This window comes from Haematobia irritans, chromosome 1, assembly GCF_050003625.1.
Source record: "Haematobia irritans isolate KBUSLIRL chromosome 1, ASM5000362v1, whole genome shotgun sequence".
Classification (NCBI taxonomy): domain Eukaryota; kingdom Metazoa; phylum Arthropoda; class Insecta; order Diptera; family Muscidae; genus Haematobia; species Haematobia irritans.
In genome coordinates, this window is record NC_134397.1 from 77,865,722 (window position 1) to 77,883,417 (window position 17,696).

The 17,696-nt window shown below is 34.7% G+C and overlaps 1 protein-coding gene across 1 annotated transcript in view; it reads right to left on the bottom strand.

Annotated features, from left to right (window-relative positions):
- Nucleotides 1-17,230, bottom strand: part of Orco (odorant receptor co-receptor) — a 99,139-nt gene extending 81,909 nt beyond the window's left edge. The window contains exons 1-2 of the mRNA XM_075290900.1: nt 17,003-17,230; nt 15,004-15,101 (exon numbers count right to left, since the gene is read on the bottom strand). The gene's annotated coding sequence lies outside the window, so the exon portion shown is untranslated. The remainder of the gene's footprint in view (nt 1-15,003; nt 15,102-17,002) is intronic.
- Between the last annotated feature and the right edge of the window lie 466 nt (nt 17,231-17,696).

Sequence of the window (17,696 nt, forward strand, 5' to 3'; positions counted from 1 at the left end):
AAGGCGTCAAATCGCATGATCTTGGTGGCCAACTTACCGGTCCATTTCTTGAGATGAATTGTTCTCCGAAGTTTTCCCTCAAAATGGCCATAGAATCGCGAGCTGTGTGGCATGTAGCGCCATCTTGTTGAAACCACATGTCAACCAAGTTCAGTTCTTCCATTTTTGGCAACAAAAAGTTTGTTAGCATCGAACGATAGCGATCGCCATTCACCGTAACGTTGCGTCCAACAGCATCTTTGAAAAAATACGGTCCAATGATTCCACCAGCGTACAAACCACACCAAACAGTGCATTTTTCGGGATGCATGGGCAGTTCTTGAACGGCTTCTGGTTGCTCTTCACTCCAAATGCGGCAATTTTGCTTATTTACGTAGCCATTCAACCAGAAATGAGCCTCATCGCTGAACAAAATTTGTCGATAAAAAAGCGGATTTTCTGCCAACTTTTCTAGGGCCCATTCACTGAAAATTCGACGTTGTGGCAGATCGTTCGGCTATTCATGATGAAATGTCAAAGCATACTGAGCATCTTTCTCTTTGACACCATGTCTGAAATCCCACGTGATCTGTCAAATACTAATGCATGAAAATCCTAACCTCAAAAGAATCACCCTTTATATAAATTATATAAATATTTCTAATAAAAGCCTTCATAATAATTCTCACTAAATTTGAAGGAGTTGAAATGGTAACACAAATGTTTGGTCTACATAGTGGTGACGGGTATAATATAGTCGGTCCCGTCCGACTTTAGACATTACTTACTTGTTTTTTACTAACATTGTGTTCCACCCTAGTGCATTAGCCGACACAAATTTTGAGTCTATAGATTTTGTAGAAGTCTATCAAATTCTGTCCAGATCGAGTGATATTTAAATGTATGTATTTGGGATAAACCTTTATATATAGCCCCCAACACGTTTGGCGAATGTGATATGGTATCGAAAATTTAGATCTACTAAGTGGTGCAGGGTATAATATAGTCGGCCCCGCCCGACTTTAGACTTTCCTTACTTGTTTTTTATTAGTTTTCTATTTTTTTTTGTAAAATTTAATTGTCCAAAATTTGCACTTAAAATAGCCTGATTGCGTTCTTTGTAATAATTGTCCACAAGGACTGCATCGGAAGTAGAAAAAAATTATTGGGGGATCCCAAGATGCGCTTTAGAAGAAATGTTTGTGCACTTGTCCAAAAGGACTGCATCGGAAGTGGAAAAAATCATTGGGGGATCCCACGATGCGCTTTAGAAGAAATGTTTGTGGACTTGTCCAAAAGGACTGCATCGGAAGTTGAAAAAACTCGATGGGGGATGGGCTTTAACAGAAATGTTTGTGGAACAACTTCCATTTTTTTTTTGCTGGGATATTATAAAAATTATAATAAAAGAACATTCTGAGTAGTTAAAGTAAAGAACATCTTTGGAAGGACACTTTTGGAAGTGGATTTAATGTTGTTCCTTAAGAAGAACTTAAAAGACGTATGTCTCTAATATAAAGTTTTTTTCTTTGTCCAAAAGTCGATAAACTCTTCAATGAAGTCGTATTGTCCTTATAATTAAGTGATTTGACTTAAAAATGGGTATCATATCATGAAAGAAAATTATTTAAAATTCCGAAAATTTTTTAAAATTAATGAAATTGTCTTTAAATTTGTTGTCTTTTTGCATCTTGACTACAAAGCAAACAATCGTTCAAAAATAGCACATTTTTTCCAACACTTTATTTTAAAGACGTTTTTTTACTTGAAACATAGCATAATTTCTACTAGAAGTCGAGTCTAAATATCGAAAATAAACTTGTCTTTAACTCGTTTTTAAAGGACTTTGATAGCATATGAAGAAAAAAGCTGAAAAAAGGAAAAATTAAAATTTACTTCCTAGAGGCAAGAACACAAAACCTAAATTTAAAAGAGAATTGTGTCTTAAAAGTATCCTTACTTGTATTCTCCGCTTGTTTGGCTCGGAATCAATGCCAAATTAAAGTAAAGACAAAATCTTTGGAACCGGGCATGCTTGTTTTTCAGTGTATATATTAACACATAAAAATTAATCTCTATTAGTTGGACATCTTCCAAATGTGAACAAAATCTAGGAGACAGTGGTCCACTGTATTTTACTTAAATAAGCGCGAAAATTTCAACACTAAAACCGAACATATTGGCCTATACGTGGCAAAACTGGCATGCAAACAAAATTTCCATATGAGTTGCCTATAGAATTTAATAATGTTTTAACTTGTTCAGGTCGATAAAACCGTTTAAATAGTTTTTTTAATTATCAGTGGAATTATTGCATACTTTTTGGCGCTGGCATACTAATCTGTGGGGCACACCTATAGAAATTTGAAGCGTAAACATGACAATTGTCACCAAAAAAAATTGTAAAGCTAAAGATGGGTACTATGTTCGATTTTCGCGTTGAAAATCACTTTATTTTCTGAAATAATCAAAATTACAAATGAAAACAAACATATGTTATTCCTGTAGAGTTTTGCGAAATCTAGAGAAAAAAGAAACTGCGCATCAATTGATTTAATTTATCTGTTTTATATTGAACTGTGTTAATAAAGTAACCACGAAAATTTGCACACGGAAAGCGAACATACTGGTGACCAGGGCTGTGGTGTCGGAGCCGGAATCGGAGTCTTGGAGTCGGAGCCGGAGTCGTAGAAATTTTGCTCGACTCCGACGAAACAAAATTTGAAAAAGACTTCATATCGTTGTTACTAAAGAAATATTTCGACAAATTAGATTCCATTAGGGGTTTCAATCGAACAACGAAAAACGAAGTACTGGATTTCAGGCTATTCAAAGTGTATTTATACCGGTGAAATTTTGCGGTGATGTAAAAATTAGGTTTGACTAAAATATCGGCTGAATTGGTCAATTGCATTGTCCATTTTTAACATATTAAAATATCGACTTTTGACCCTATATATATATGTTACTCTTGATAAAGGTACACGGACGAAAAAGACTGTTTTTCATATGTTTGGGTATAAACATTATATGTTTGGAACTCAAATTTTTAAACACAATATTTTTGAGTGCAAACATATAATGTTCATAAACTAGCATAATATGTTTGGGACATATATGTTAATATGTTAGAACATATTATGTTTGGGACATAAAATGTTTGTAAATATAATATGCTTGGATGCAAACATATATTAATTTAGAAATAGCCCATAAACATATATGTGTTTACAAAGAGAGACAAAGTGTATGCTGGAAGTAAAATAATGAAAGTAACCAATTGGCGCATTACAAATATATATACACAAAGAAAATTTCATTAAATATAGGAAAAATACTATGTGTGAATATAAACAAGTATAAATTTACATATTATAAATTTACATATTATGTTGTGATATAAGACTTCGCCAAAAATTGTATATGCTTAAGTAAAATATTAAAATTAGTATTCGGAGAGAAAATTCATTCGGAACCAAGATAAAATATATTTGAAAAAAAAGAGCATGATTTTTGTTTATCATTTTCGCATTACGGGCACAATTTTTTTGTTTCGTCAAAACAAATCGGAACGTAGGACGAGTAAGTCAAAATATTCAAATAAAGGTAATTAAAGGGATCTTTATAAAAACTAAATAAAGGGCACTATACACTGAACAAAAAGCATGTCCGGTTCCAAAGATTGTGTCTCCACTTTAACCATTTTGGTATTGATTCCGAACCAAAGAAGCGGAGAATACAAGTAAGGATGCTTTTAAGACACAATTCTCTCTTAAATGGGGTTTTGTGTACTTGACTCTACGAAGCACATTTCAATTTTTCGCTTTTTCAGCTTTTTTTCATATGCTATAAAATGTCCGTTAAAAACAAGACTTCCAGTAGAAATTATGCTTATGTTTCAAGTAAAAAATGTCTTTAAAATAAAGTATTGAAAAACATATCCTATTTTTTAATGATTTTTGCCTTGTAGTCAAGATGCAAAAATGCAACAAATTTAAAGACAGTTTCATTAATTTTAATGAATTGTTCTGAATTATTAAAGTCAAGTTGACCTTAGTCCAAAAATTTGTTCTTTCCTATTATGATACCCATTTTTAAGTCAAATCACTTAATTATAACGACAACACGACTTCATTGAAAGTATCGACCTTTGAACGTGGAAAAAAACTTTATATTAGAGAAATGCGTCTTCTAAGCTAAGCAAAAGTTGTATTCTTATTTTAAGGACATGAACTCTTTGGCCTCACGACAATATTTTTTCAGTGCACTATTTTTAGAGTTGTGAAAGTAAAATGAAAACAGGGCGAAACAGTGAAAAATTAAACAATAAGATCTATAAAAACAAAGATTAGTTCATCTTTATTAATGAGTAGTCCAAGAGGAGTTGACGGATTTTTTCGAAAATAAAAGCGGGCATTGAGTTCGAGTTTTGCCGCTAAATTTATTTCTCATTTTAGCGGCAAAACCAGAATAACATTACAACTTTTTCCGGTAAATTGTATTATAACATGGTGGGGAAAGATCCAAAGCAACAATTGAATAAGTTTATTTTCTTTAAAAGAAATTATTAAAGAAAAGTAAAAGGGTAAACATGGCCATTTTAACGCGATAATACCAATTTATACCGGCCTTAAGAATTAAATTAAGTACAAAATTATTCGTTATTAAAAATTCATATTTATTTGTATTTCTAAATTAATGGTGTTACATGCTAGCAAACAATTGTTCAAACCAAAATAAATTTATGTGCTGTTGTAAAATTACTGTTTAGAATTTAAATATAATGTGCTTTTGAATGGTTATCGTTAACCTTAGGATTCGATGGAAAAATATTTATATATACTCGACTTCACGTTCTTCTTTTGTAAGAGTTTTTGAATTTCTTCGAAAATTTTAAACTTGTATACAAAAACCTTTATTTGTTACACAATTTTTATTGTTGCAATAAAAAAATAATATTTGATTTGAACTCAGTCCATTTCGTTTATTTCAAGCACTTTTCTTTTCTGACTTTAACACACATTTAACAATTTCGTAGTAAAAATTTAATATGATAGTATGTAATGCTGAACAAACTGTGTGGTCCTTGTTCGAATCCCCGTCCGGCAAAAGATAAAATTGAAAAAAAAAATTATAAAATTTAATAATTTCTTCTACAATGTTTGTATTACAGAAAAAGGTGCTAAGAACTAAAAAAACTCATGGAAGTGAAAAAAATGTGAGGCAATATACAATTAGGCAGAAAAAAAATTTTGAGCACAATATTCTTTGGGAGAAAATTCTTCTCAGCATATAATATTTTTGGGTCCAAAATGCCTCCAAACATATTATATGTTCACATAAGAACATATAGTTTTTTGGAAGACAACATTATTGAATTTGGATGGAAAAATACAAAATGTTTGGAACTTAGACTACCCAAACATATTATATTGTTTAGACCAATATGCTTTCAAACATATTATATATTGGGAGAAATCAAACATATAAATGTTTGGGCAATACCCAAAAATTTATATGCTTGAAGCAAAATATGTTTGGGAGTATATGTTACAGAAGCGATTTTTTTGAGGGTGTACAATTTTAAGGCAATATAACAGTAGAACCTAACCTTCTGAATTTTTGGCAGGCATGTCGAGTTCGAAGATAGGTCATACCGGACAATTTTGTAATATAGCAAGACATTTAAACCCAACTTCCGATTTTTTTAAACAATTTTTCTCAGTCTAAAATGTTCATAAGATTTATCAGAAATTTTGAATTTAGAGTTATTTGGGAGTCATAAACAAATGCGGAATTTTCCCGTCAGCCCAGATTTTGAGATAGCCCTACATAATTACTTGGGAAATATACACCCGATGTCTTTGGAAGCTGTAATTTAAAATTAAACCACTGCCGGTCTTTTGGGAGAAAGTTTGTTTCATCAAAGCCACTCGAAATTCTTTACATTAAATTAATGGCCTGTAATGTCCATAACTGATAGACCATTTATAAATCGATGTTTCACCATTTTACTTCTATAGAAACAGTTTTCATAACTGTCCAGCTATTCCTGTCATATGTTGTATGTTAGTCGTTATTTAAAATTCCGTCCGTCCTAATTTTTGGCAGTTTATGTTTTTTTTTTTATATATCCGACACATTACATTTTTTTTAACATCTAAACATTCTATTTGATTAGTCCGACATTTTGATTTTATTATTATTTTTCTCTTTTATGTAAATTTATTTTTTGTAAAATGCCTATATAGACCAATGCCAGGATTTTACTTCTAAAACTTCTGGAAGCCTAATTATTTTTTGAAATTTTGTGTTTTTATAAATACATATTCTGGAGGTTGTTGTTATCTACCCATATTTAGATGTGGTCTCTGTATAGTCTTGTGTCGTATTTTAATACGACACAAGACTATACAGAGACCACATCAAAAAATTAAAATGTAGAGTTCTTTACATCCCAAAAATGCTGAGGATTGTCGTCGAGTCATATCAACATTTAAAATTAGAGTTCTTTTTGACATATAAACACATATGGCAAAATGGAATACTTATATCGGTCTATTTTTGGAACCTTAAAAATACAATTGGAATACAGTTAAAATGATATTTTGGTACACCACCTGGAGTCGACTCCGGAGTCGGAGTGGGAGCCGGAGTCGAGCAAAATTAACTCAGTAATTTTGTAAAGATAAACAGGAAAAGTTTAACGAATTTGGACAAGGAAAAAAACTTCATATCAGAGAAATGCGTCTTCAATGCTAAGCACAATACACGCAAAGAAAAAAAAACGTGTACCGAAAACGTTTTTCTTTTGTTAGAGTTTTTTGAATTGCTTCGAAAATTTTAAACTTTTATCACCAAAAAATTTCGTTTGTTACAAAATTTTTATTTTTTCAATAAAAAAAGTTATTTTTGAAACAACAACACAGTCCATTTCGTTTATATCAAACACTGTTCTTTTCTGACTTTAGGTCTTTAATAAGACACATTTTACACTTCAAAATTTAATATACTACAATGTAATGTTGAACATTTTTTTCGGAATCTTTCGAACATATCTGGAATACATGTAAACAATAAAAAAAAAAACTTTGGTCGAAGCAGGGATCGAACCCACGACCCTTGGCATGCAAGTCGGACGTAGCAACCACTGCTCCACGGTGCCAAACTAAATGTTTGTTTCTGTTAAATAAACTTTGTTTATTCGGTTCGTGGGCGCCGCAAGCTATGCTATATAAATACAACTTATATGGATATTTATCTATTGATGACCATAACAGGTACATAGCTCAGTGGTTAGTGTGTTGGCTTACAAAGTGAATGGTCCGCGGTTCGATTCTCCGTCCAGGCGAAAGGTAAAAAAATTTTAAAAATTTATAAAATCGTATAATTTCTTCTACATTGTTGGTATTACAGGAAAAGGTGTTAAGAACTAAAAAATCTCGTGGATGTGAGAAAGATGTGAGGGAAAATGCAATTAGCAAGAAAACAATTTTTTTTTTGAGTTTGTCTTTATGAAATTGTTTTTACATCCTGGAAAAGAATAAACGTTTATCACAAAAAGTATATACTTTTCTTCCAAAAACACTTCCTTACAGCAAAAAGCAAATGAGAAACGAACTTTGTTTGTCTAAAATTTCGTTTGGGAGGAAAGAATTATTTCTTTGCGTGTACGCATTCTTATTTTAAGCACATGAAATCTTTGGCCCTATGACAAAAGTTGTCTACATTGCAATCAAATCTGATAAACATTTTTGCTTCTTCTGGTGGTCCCTAAATTGGAGAAATCGGTACACATTTCAAAAAAGTTTACATGGATAACTTTTACCTAAGGATCTTGGTAATGATTTCTAGCCATACTCAAAAAAACTGAAGCCTATAATTCACTAAAGCCGATTTAATTCTATTTTAGTTCATGGAATTATTGCGTTTTAAGAAAGTTCCCATGACTTAAAAAATTTTTGACGTACGTTAGTTAAATTAATTAAAACAGCGGAAAAAATTATACACAAATGAAGCATATAGATTAACTTAATTCGTGTCTCCCACAAAATAGTTCAGAATTTCTTAAAATTTGTAAATTTTAACTATAATATGCCCATCTTGAACATCCCAGCAAAAAAATTTGGAAGTTCTTCTCAAGGCACAACTTTAAAAAACTTCCAAAAATGCTCTACCAAAGGTGTTCTTTATTTTAACTGAAGTTCATTTGAGTCAATTTCTTTATAACTCGCCTTTTTTCATATGTTTATTGGGAAATTTATTTTTTTTTTGTGTGTTTCAAATACGTTAAAAACAGATTAAGAATTAATAAAATGGTACAAATTATCTAAATTTAGTCGAAAAAAATGCTAAATCCTTTGTAGAAAAATTTCGAATTTTTGAAAATATTTTATCACAAAAGTTCCAGACAAGCGTTATAATGCATTAAAAATCATAAAAAAATTTAAAAACAAGTAAGGAAAGTCTAAAGTCGGGCGGGGCCGACTATATTATACCCTGCACCACTTTGTAGATCTAAATTTTCGATACCATATCACATCCGTCGAATGTGTTGGGGGCTATATAAAGGCTTGTCCCAAATACATACATTTAAATCTCACTCGATCTGGACAAAATTTAAGTCGGCTAATGCACTAGTCGGCTAATGCACATTTAAATCTGAAGCAATTTTAAGGAAACTTCGCAAAAGTTTATTTATGATTTATCGCTCGATATATATGTATTAGAAGTTTAGGAAAATTAGAGTCATTTTTACAACTTTTCGACTAAGCAGTGGCGATTTTACACGGAAAATGTTGGTATTTTGACCATTTTTATCGAAATCAGAAACACATATATATGGGAGATATATCTAAATCTGAACCGATTTCAACCAAATTTGGCACGCATAGTTACAGTACTAATTCTACTCCCTGTGCAAAATTTCAACTAAATCGGAGTTAAAAATTGGCCTCTGTGGTCATATGAGTGTAAATCGGGCGAAAGCTATATATGGGAGATATATCGAAATCTGAACCGATTTCAAAAAACTTTGGCACACTTGACTTCACTACTAATTGTACTCCTAGTACAAAATTTCAACCAAATTGGGGTAAAACTCTGGCTTCTGGGACCGTATTAGTCCATATCGGGCGAAACATATTTATGGGAGGTATATCTAAATTTGAACCGATTTCAATAAAATTTGGCACACTTTACTATAACACTAATTGTTCTTCTTGTGCAAAATGTTAAGCAAATTAGGATAAAACTCTGGCTTCTGGAGCCATATAAGTCCATATCGGGCGAAATATATATAAGGGAGCTATACCTAAATCTGAACCGATTTCTTCCAAAATCAATAGGGATCTATTCTGAGCCAAAACACATACTTGTGCCAAATTTGAAGTCGATTGGACTAAAATTTCGACCTAGACTTTGATTACAAAAATGTGTTCACGGACAGACGGACATCGCTATATCGACTCAAGAGCCCACCCTGAGCAGTTTTGCCAAAGACACCATGTGTCTATCTCGTCTCCTTCTGGGTGTTGCAACCATATGCACTAACTTATAATACCCGGTTCCACAGTGTGGCGTATAATTTATTTGTTATAATAATATAATTATTTATTTGTCAAAATATCACAAAGAAATTCACATCCAAAACACTGAATTCGCCTCACACCTTAAGAAGTGATGCAAATTCAGTGCAGCGGCTGTTGAGGTTAGGTTAGGTTATGTGGCAGCCCGATGTATCAGGCTCACTTAGACTATTCAGTCCATTGTGATACCACAGTGGTGAACTTCTCTCTTATCACTGAGTGCTGCTCGATTCCATGTTAAGCTCAATGACAAGGGACCTCCTTTTTATAGCCGAGTCCGAACGGCGTTCCACATTCCAGTGAAACCACTTAGAGAAGCTTTGAAACCCTCAGAAATGTCACCAGCATTACTGAGGTGGGATAATCCACCGCTGAAAAACTTTTTGGTGTTCGGTCGTAGCAGGAATCGAACCCACGACCTTGTGTATGCAAGGCGGGCATGCTAACCATTGCACCACGGTGGCGGCTGTTGAAATGGTGGACATCCGTCCTATGACAAGCCCATGTTAAAATAATCGTTTCTGCGCCAATTTTGCACCACTTCCGGATCCAAAAAGAACATTTTCACTACTTTTTTGCGGACGCTTTTTTTGCTGGGATTGTATGGCACTTAAGACATTTTTGCAATTTTGAACTCCATTTTTTCCTTCTAAGTACGAAATTAGTAAAAAATAATAATATTGTCCAATAAATTTTGTTTCCTTTAAACTAATGATGCAAATTCTCAAAATAAGTTTTTCTCAATATCTGAAGCATTTTTTATTGAATCTCAATATTATAGTAAATTGAAGATTATTTTTTAAATAAAAAAAAAAAACAAGTATATATGGCCGTAAGTTCGGCCAGGCCGAATCTTATGTACCCTCCACCATGGATTGCGTAGAAATTTCTACGAAAGACTGTCATCCACAATCGAAATACTTGGGTTGTGGTATCTTAAAACTTCTTAACATCGTTTTCTAAATTGTGAGTTAATCCATACGTGGTATATATTAGACAAAACAGTTATGTATAGTTAAGTCTACAATTAATTACGAATCAATATGGACTTTTTGCACGGTACGTAGAGAGCCAGAATTGAAATATGGGGGTCACTTATATGGGGGCTATATACAATTATAAACTTGATATGGACCAATTTTTGTGTGATTGGGGATCGATTTATTTGAGGGCTATATATAACTATAGACCGATATGGACCTAGTTAGGCATGGTTGTTAAAGGCCATATACTAGCACAATGTACCAACTTTCAACTGACTCAGATGAAATTTGCTCCTCCATGAGGCTCCAAAATCAAATCTCGGGATCGGGACTGATATGGACCACTTTTGGCATGGTTGTTAAATATCATATACGATCACCACGTACCAAATTTCAAGCAGATCGGATGAATTTTGCCTATATATAATTATGGACCGATTTCGACCAATCTTTGCATGGGAGTTTGAGGCCATATAAAGGGTGATTTGTTAAGAGCTTGATAACTTTAAAAAAAAAAAACGCATAAAATTTGCAAAATCTCATCGGTTCTTTATTTGAAACGTTAGATTGGTCCATGACATTTACTTTTTGAAGATAATTTCATTTAAATGTTGACCGCGGCTGCGTCTTAGGTGGTCCATTCGGAAAGTCCAATTTTGGGCAACTTTTTCGAGCATTTCGGCCGGAATAGCCCGAATTTCTTCGGAAATGTTGTCTTCCAAAGCTGGAATAGTTGCTGGCTTATTTCTGTAGACTTTAGACTTGACGTAGCCCCACAAAAAATAGTCTAAAGGCGTCAAATCGCATGATCTTGGTGGCCAACTTACCGGTCCATTTCTTGAGATGAATTGTTCTCCGAAGTTTTCCCTCAAAATGGCCATAGAATCGCGAGCTGTGTGGCATGTAGCGCCATCTTGTTGAAACCACATGTCAACCAAGTTCAGTTCTTCCATTTTTGGCAACAAAAAGTTTGTTAGCATCGAACGATAGCGATCGCCATTCACCGTAACGTTGCGTCCAACAGCATCTTTGAAAAAATACGGTCCAATGATTCCACCAGCGTACAAACCACACCAAACAGTGCATTTTTCGGGATGCATGGGCAGTTCTTGAACGGCTTCTGGTTGCTCTTCACTCCAAATGCGGCAATTTTGCTTATTTACGTAGCCATTCAACCAGAAATGAGCCTCATCGCTGAACAAAATTTGTCGATAAAAAAGCGGATTTTCTGCCAACTTTTCTAGGGCCCATTCACTGAAAATTCGACGTTGTGGCTCGTTAGTAAGTCTATTCATGATGAAATGTCAAAGCATACTGAGCATCTTTCTCTTTGACACCATGTCTGAAATCCCACGTGATCTGTCAAATACTAATGCATGAAAATCCTAACCTCAAAAGAATCACCCTTTATTAACACCACGTACCAAATTTCAACTGAATCAGATGAACTTTGGTCTTCCAAGAGGCTCCGGAGGTCAAATCTGGTGATCGGTTTATATGGGGGTTATATATAATTATGGACCGATGTGGACCAATTTTTGCATGGTTGTTAGAGACCATATACTAACACCATGTACCAAATTTCAGTCGGATCGGATGAAATTTGTTTCTCTTAGAGGATTCGCAAACCAAATTTGAGGGTCCGTTTATATGGGGGCTATATGTAAATATGGACTGATGTGGACCAATTTTTGCATGTTTAGTAGATACCATATTCTAACACCATGTACCAAATTTCAGCCGGATCGGAGAAATTTGCTTCTCTTAGAGGATTCGCAAGCCAAATTTGGGGGTCCGTTTATATGGGGGCTATACGTAAAAGTGGACCGATATGGTCCATTTGCAATAATATCCGACCTTCATTAATAACAACTACTTGTGTCAAGTTTCAAGTCGATAGCTTGTTTCGTTCGGAAGTTAGCGTGATTTCAGCAGACGGACGGACGGACATTCTCAGATCGACTCAGAATTTCACCACGACCCAGAAGATATATACTTTATGGGGTCTTAGAGCAATATTTCGATGTGTTACAAACGGAAAGACAAAGTTAATGTACTCCCATCCTATGGTGGAGCGTATAAAAATATAAAAAAAATTATATAAATAATATTTGATCTGATGACGTAGCCTACATAAAATTAAAAATAAAATCTATAGATTTAAAGTTAGATAACTTTCTAAGAAATGTTTTTATTGTAACCCTAGGATAGGTTAGGTTAAAGTGGCAGCCCGATTAAATTTCAGGCTCACATAGACTATTCAGTCCATTGTGATACCAAATTTAACTAAAAGTACCTATTACATATGGGCACTTCTAGTCTTAACCACTGAACCTTCTCTATTATTTACTTTTGTTGAACCAACCAGATTGCTCCAAAAACATTAAAAAACTTCTTAAGTTAACGTTTTCCAAGTCCGCCAGTAATCTAAAGCTATATGTTCCTAAAACTCGCTTACGCTGTACACAAAGCAGGGCACTCACACAAGAGGTGTTTAATTGATTCCTTTTCCTCCACATCATGACAGCTTATACAATAGTCATTATACTTCGCACCTATAGTTTTTGCAAATTCGCCTATCAGGCAGCGACCCGTTATAGCAGATATCAGGAGTGATATCTGACGTCTCGAGAACATTAGCATATCTAGTGTGCGGTTTAAGTTTAAATGGGGCCATATTTGCTAGGTGTCGTTACAACCCTTGCAATTCTCCCATCGAATATTGGCCATCATAACAGCCTTCTCACGCACTAAGAGCTTGCAGGTGGCCAGATGCATACCAACAGATTCTAGTTCCCCTGGAATATCTAAGGTAGTTCCTAGCCTTGCCAACTCATCTGCTTCGCAGTTCCCCGGTATGTTCCTATGGCCAGGCACCAATATTAGGTGAATATTGTACTGCTCAGCCATCTCGTTGAGAGATTTGCGGCAGTCTATGGCCGTTTTCGAGTTAAGGAACACAGAATCCAAGGATTTTATTGCAGGTTGACTGTCTGAGTATATATTAATGCCAATATTGCTTGGAACATTACTTCTCAGCCAATTCACCACCTCTCTTATTGCCAATATTTCAGCCTGAAAAACACTACAGTGATTAGGTAATCTTTTCGCTATTCGAATTTCCAGATCTTTAGAATATACTCCGAACTCCACTTGTCCATTCAATTTGGAGCCATCAGTATAGAAATCTATATATCTTTTATTCCCCGGGGTCTATGTACACCACGCCTCACTGTCTGTATTTTAACCCTAGAAAACTTAACCTACTGAAAGTCACGGATAAGCTAAACATACGTCTGTGGGACGTATCATAGGTTGTTATCATGTGGACAAAATTTTTGAATTTTTAAAATTTGTGTACTTACACCGATTCTATATACAAACATTTAAACACCCCATCAAAAAATGGAGCACTATTTCAGCAGGATTGTAAGGGAGAGAGGCACTACCTACTGCTTAAAAAACAACCGAATCAGCGCTGATTTTTGTGGGCGATGTCCCGATTTAGGGCAGCTTCTATATAGCGCTGATATAATTGCTCATTTTAATAGAAATATTGCTCAGAAGTGATATATAATCTTGAGTATAGCATTGTTGGCGTGAAGGAAAACAGCACTACCTTTCATGCATCTATAATGCATGAATTGATAGCAATAACGTGAACGAATGATCATAAACTAGTTTGATTCATGTAGTGTGGATGCACTACTTTATTGTATACCAAAAAGCGGAACTAAACTCACATTTTCGATACTCATTTTCATGAGGGAGAACGAAAAACTAAAAAACACATATGTCTCTCAGACGTAGATAAGCTGTCTAGGGCTAATGAAGTCACACCTTTGACTCGAAATCAACACGAAGATCCTTAAGGGATGGTCAAAATCTTTGGATCCAAACAAACTTTTTTTTGAGTGCACTTCTCGTATGGTTGTGATTTCACAACAAAATTACGAATTTTGATATGACGCAGCAAAAAATATTTCAGCAGTAAAATTTAGTTGCGCTTTTTGGTATACGATAAAGTAGGCAGTGCATCCATACTGCATGTATCGGCGGCAATAACGTAAACGAGTCCTCAAACTAGTTTATGATCATTCGTTTACGTTATTGCAACCAATTCATGCAGTATAGATGTGCGAAAGGTAGTGCTGTTTTCCTTCATACCAATAACAATATTGCTCACTTCTGAGCAATATTGTTATTGAAATAAGCAATTATATCAGCGCTATGTTGAAGCTGCTATAAATCGGGACATCGTCCACAAAAATCAGCGTTGATTCGGTTGTTTTGTAAGCAGTTGGTACTGCCTCTCTTCCTTACAATCCTGCTGAAATAGTGCTCCATTTTTTGCTGGGGAGCTGTGGCTCTTATTTAGATCAGCAAAAATTTTAACAGTTTTAAAAGCCTTAGCCCCAATGAATTAAAATCCTGTGTTGCTTGAGTTTTGTTACCTCTATATTTTATCCACAAGGGTGATCACTTTTCAATGTCGTATTTGTTTCAAAGAGAAAACTGTTAGTTTAACTTTGTATTCGGTTCTTGGTTTTAATTATACCCACCACCATAGAATGGTGACGGGGGTATAATAAGTTTGTCATTCCGTTTGTAACACATCGAAATATCGATTTCCGACTATATAAAGTATATATATTCTTGATCAGGGAGAAATTCTAAGACGATATAACGATGTCCGTCTGTCCGTCTGTCTGTCTGTCTGTCTGTCTGTCTGTCTGTTGTAATCACGCTACAGTCTTCAATAATGAAGCAATCGTTTTGAAATTTTGCACAAACTCGTCTTTTGTCTGCAGGCAGGTCAAGTTCGAAGATGGGCTATATCGGTCCAGGTTTTGATATAGTCCCCATATAAACCGACCTCCCGATTTGGGGTCTTGGGCTTATAGAAGTCGTAGTTTTTATCCAATTTGCCTGAAATTGGAAATCTAGAGGTATTGTAGGACCACAAACACGTGTGCCAAAAATTGTGTGTATCGATCCATATTTTGGTATAGCCCCCATATAGACCGATCTCCCGATTTTACTTCTTGGGCTTATAGAAACATCAGTTTTTATCCAACTTGCCTGAAATTTGAAATCTAGAGGTATTTTATGACCATAAAAAGGTGTGCCAAAAATTGTGAGTATCGGTCCATGTTTTGGTATAGCCCCCATATAGACCGATCTCCCGATTTTACTTCTTGGGCTTATAGAAACCGCAGTTTTCATCCAATTTGCCTGAAATTTGAAATCTAGAGGTATTTTATGACCATAAAAAGGTGTGCCAAAAATGGTGAGTATCGGTCCATGTTTTGGTATAGCCCCCATATAGACCGATCTCCCGATTTTACTTCTTGGGATTATAGAAACCGCAGTTTTCATCCAATTTGCCTGAAATTTGAAATCTAGAGGTATTTTATGGCCATAAAGAGGTGTGCAAAAATGGTGAGTATCGGTCCATGTTTTGCTATAGCCCCCATATAGACCGGTCTCCCGATTTTACTTCTTAGGCTTATAGAAACCGCAGTTTTTATCCAATTTATCTGAATTAGGAAATCAAATGGTACTTTAGAACCGTAAAGAGGTGTGCCAAAAATGGTGAGCATCGGTCCATGTTTTGGTATGGTCCCCATATAAACCGACCTCCCGATTTGGGGTCTTGGGCTTATAGAAACCGTAGTTTATATCCAATTTGCCTGAAATTGGAAATCTAGATGTATTTTAGGAACATAAATAGGTGTGCCTAAAATGATGAGTATCGGTCCATATTTTGGTATAGCCCCCATATAGACCGATTTCCCGATTTTACTTCTTGGGCTTCTAGAATCCAAAGTTTTTATCCAATTTGCCTGAAATTGGAAATCTAGAGGTATTTTCGGGTCATAAAGAGGTGTGCCGAAAACGGTGAGTATCGGTCCATATTTTAGTATAGCCCCCATAAGAACGATTCCCAGATTTAAATCCTTGGGTTTCTAGAAACCGTAGTTTTTTCTGATTTGCCTGAAATTCTAAATATTCTGGTATTTGAGGCTCACAAAAGCGTGTATCGGATTAAGTTTTTATCGGTCCATTTGGTAATGCCTCCATATAGACCGACTTCACTTCTTGAGGGTGTAGAAGGCCAACTGATCATGAAAATTGCTTGAAACTCAATGTAAAATTTCCAAATTTTACTTCTCGGGTGAAAATCTACAGATTCAAGATTTCAAATCAAGACGTTATTTTATAATTTTCTTGCACACTTACAAGAGATGTTAATAATTCCTCTAAAACTAAAACAAAAATGGTTCTTATAAATCCAGAATCTGATATAGTCCTCATAGGTGAAATCTTTAAATTTATCTTCCGGAAGTGTCCTCAAGCCCTCCTGAAATTTCAAAGGAAACTCTAATATTTGGTTCATGGTGGTGGGTATTTAAGATTCGGCCCGGCCGAACTTACTGCTGTATATACTTGTTTTAATTTAACTTTAAGCTATGTTTGTGGCATCAACATTTTGTCACTTTAACGATCTTTGTAGTATTTTTAACACACTGCACAAGTGATATATGTAATTTTTGTGATGTTTGTTTTAAGGTTACGATTTTGAGGTAGTTCTTATACCCTCTATATTTTTATTTTCAACTAAATTAATTTTTATTTTTGGTATTTTATTAAATACCGGTCTATACTTGTTGAGGAATCGTACTAAAATGAAACCATCGAAATCTTTGGTCTAGGCCGCAACGTGTCCTTAACACATTCATATTCAAAATTCCCACGCTCGCCTACGCCCATAGGCACAGGCTTCCAGGCTAGCTACTAGAAAATGTAAAAAAAAAAACTTGCCACCAAACAACTTAGAGGAATTTTAAATTAATTTTTGTTAAAAATCAATGTATGTATATGAAACGTCAAACCCAACACAGCTGAGGACCTTTAGATTGAAGGCATAGTCAAACAATCTGCCGCTGATGTGTCTTTGAATACTGCAAAGACCATAGGTTTCTATGGTGAACGCTAACATTTAACATCGATATTGAAAATATTTTGGTTAGATACAATATTCCATCTATGTCCATATGCCCTACACACCAGGACCCCTCTAGTGTCCTGGTGTATAGTATAGTACTTATTAAGGGATTTTAAAAATTCTACACGCCTGTTATGA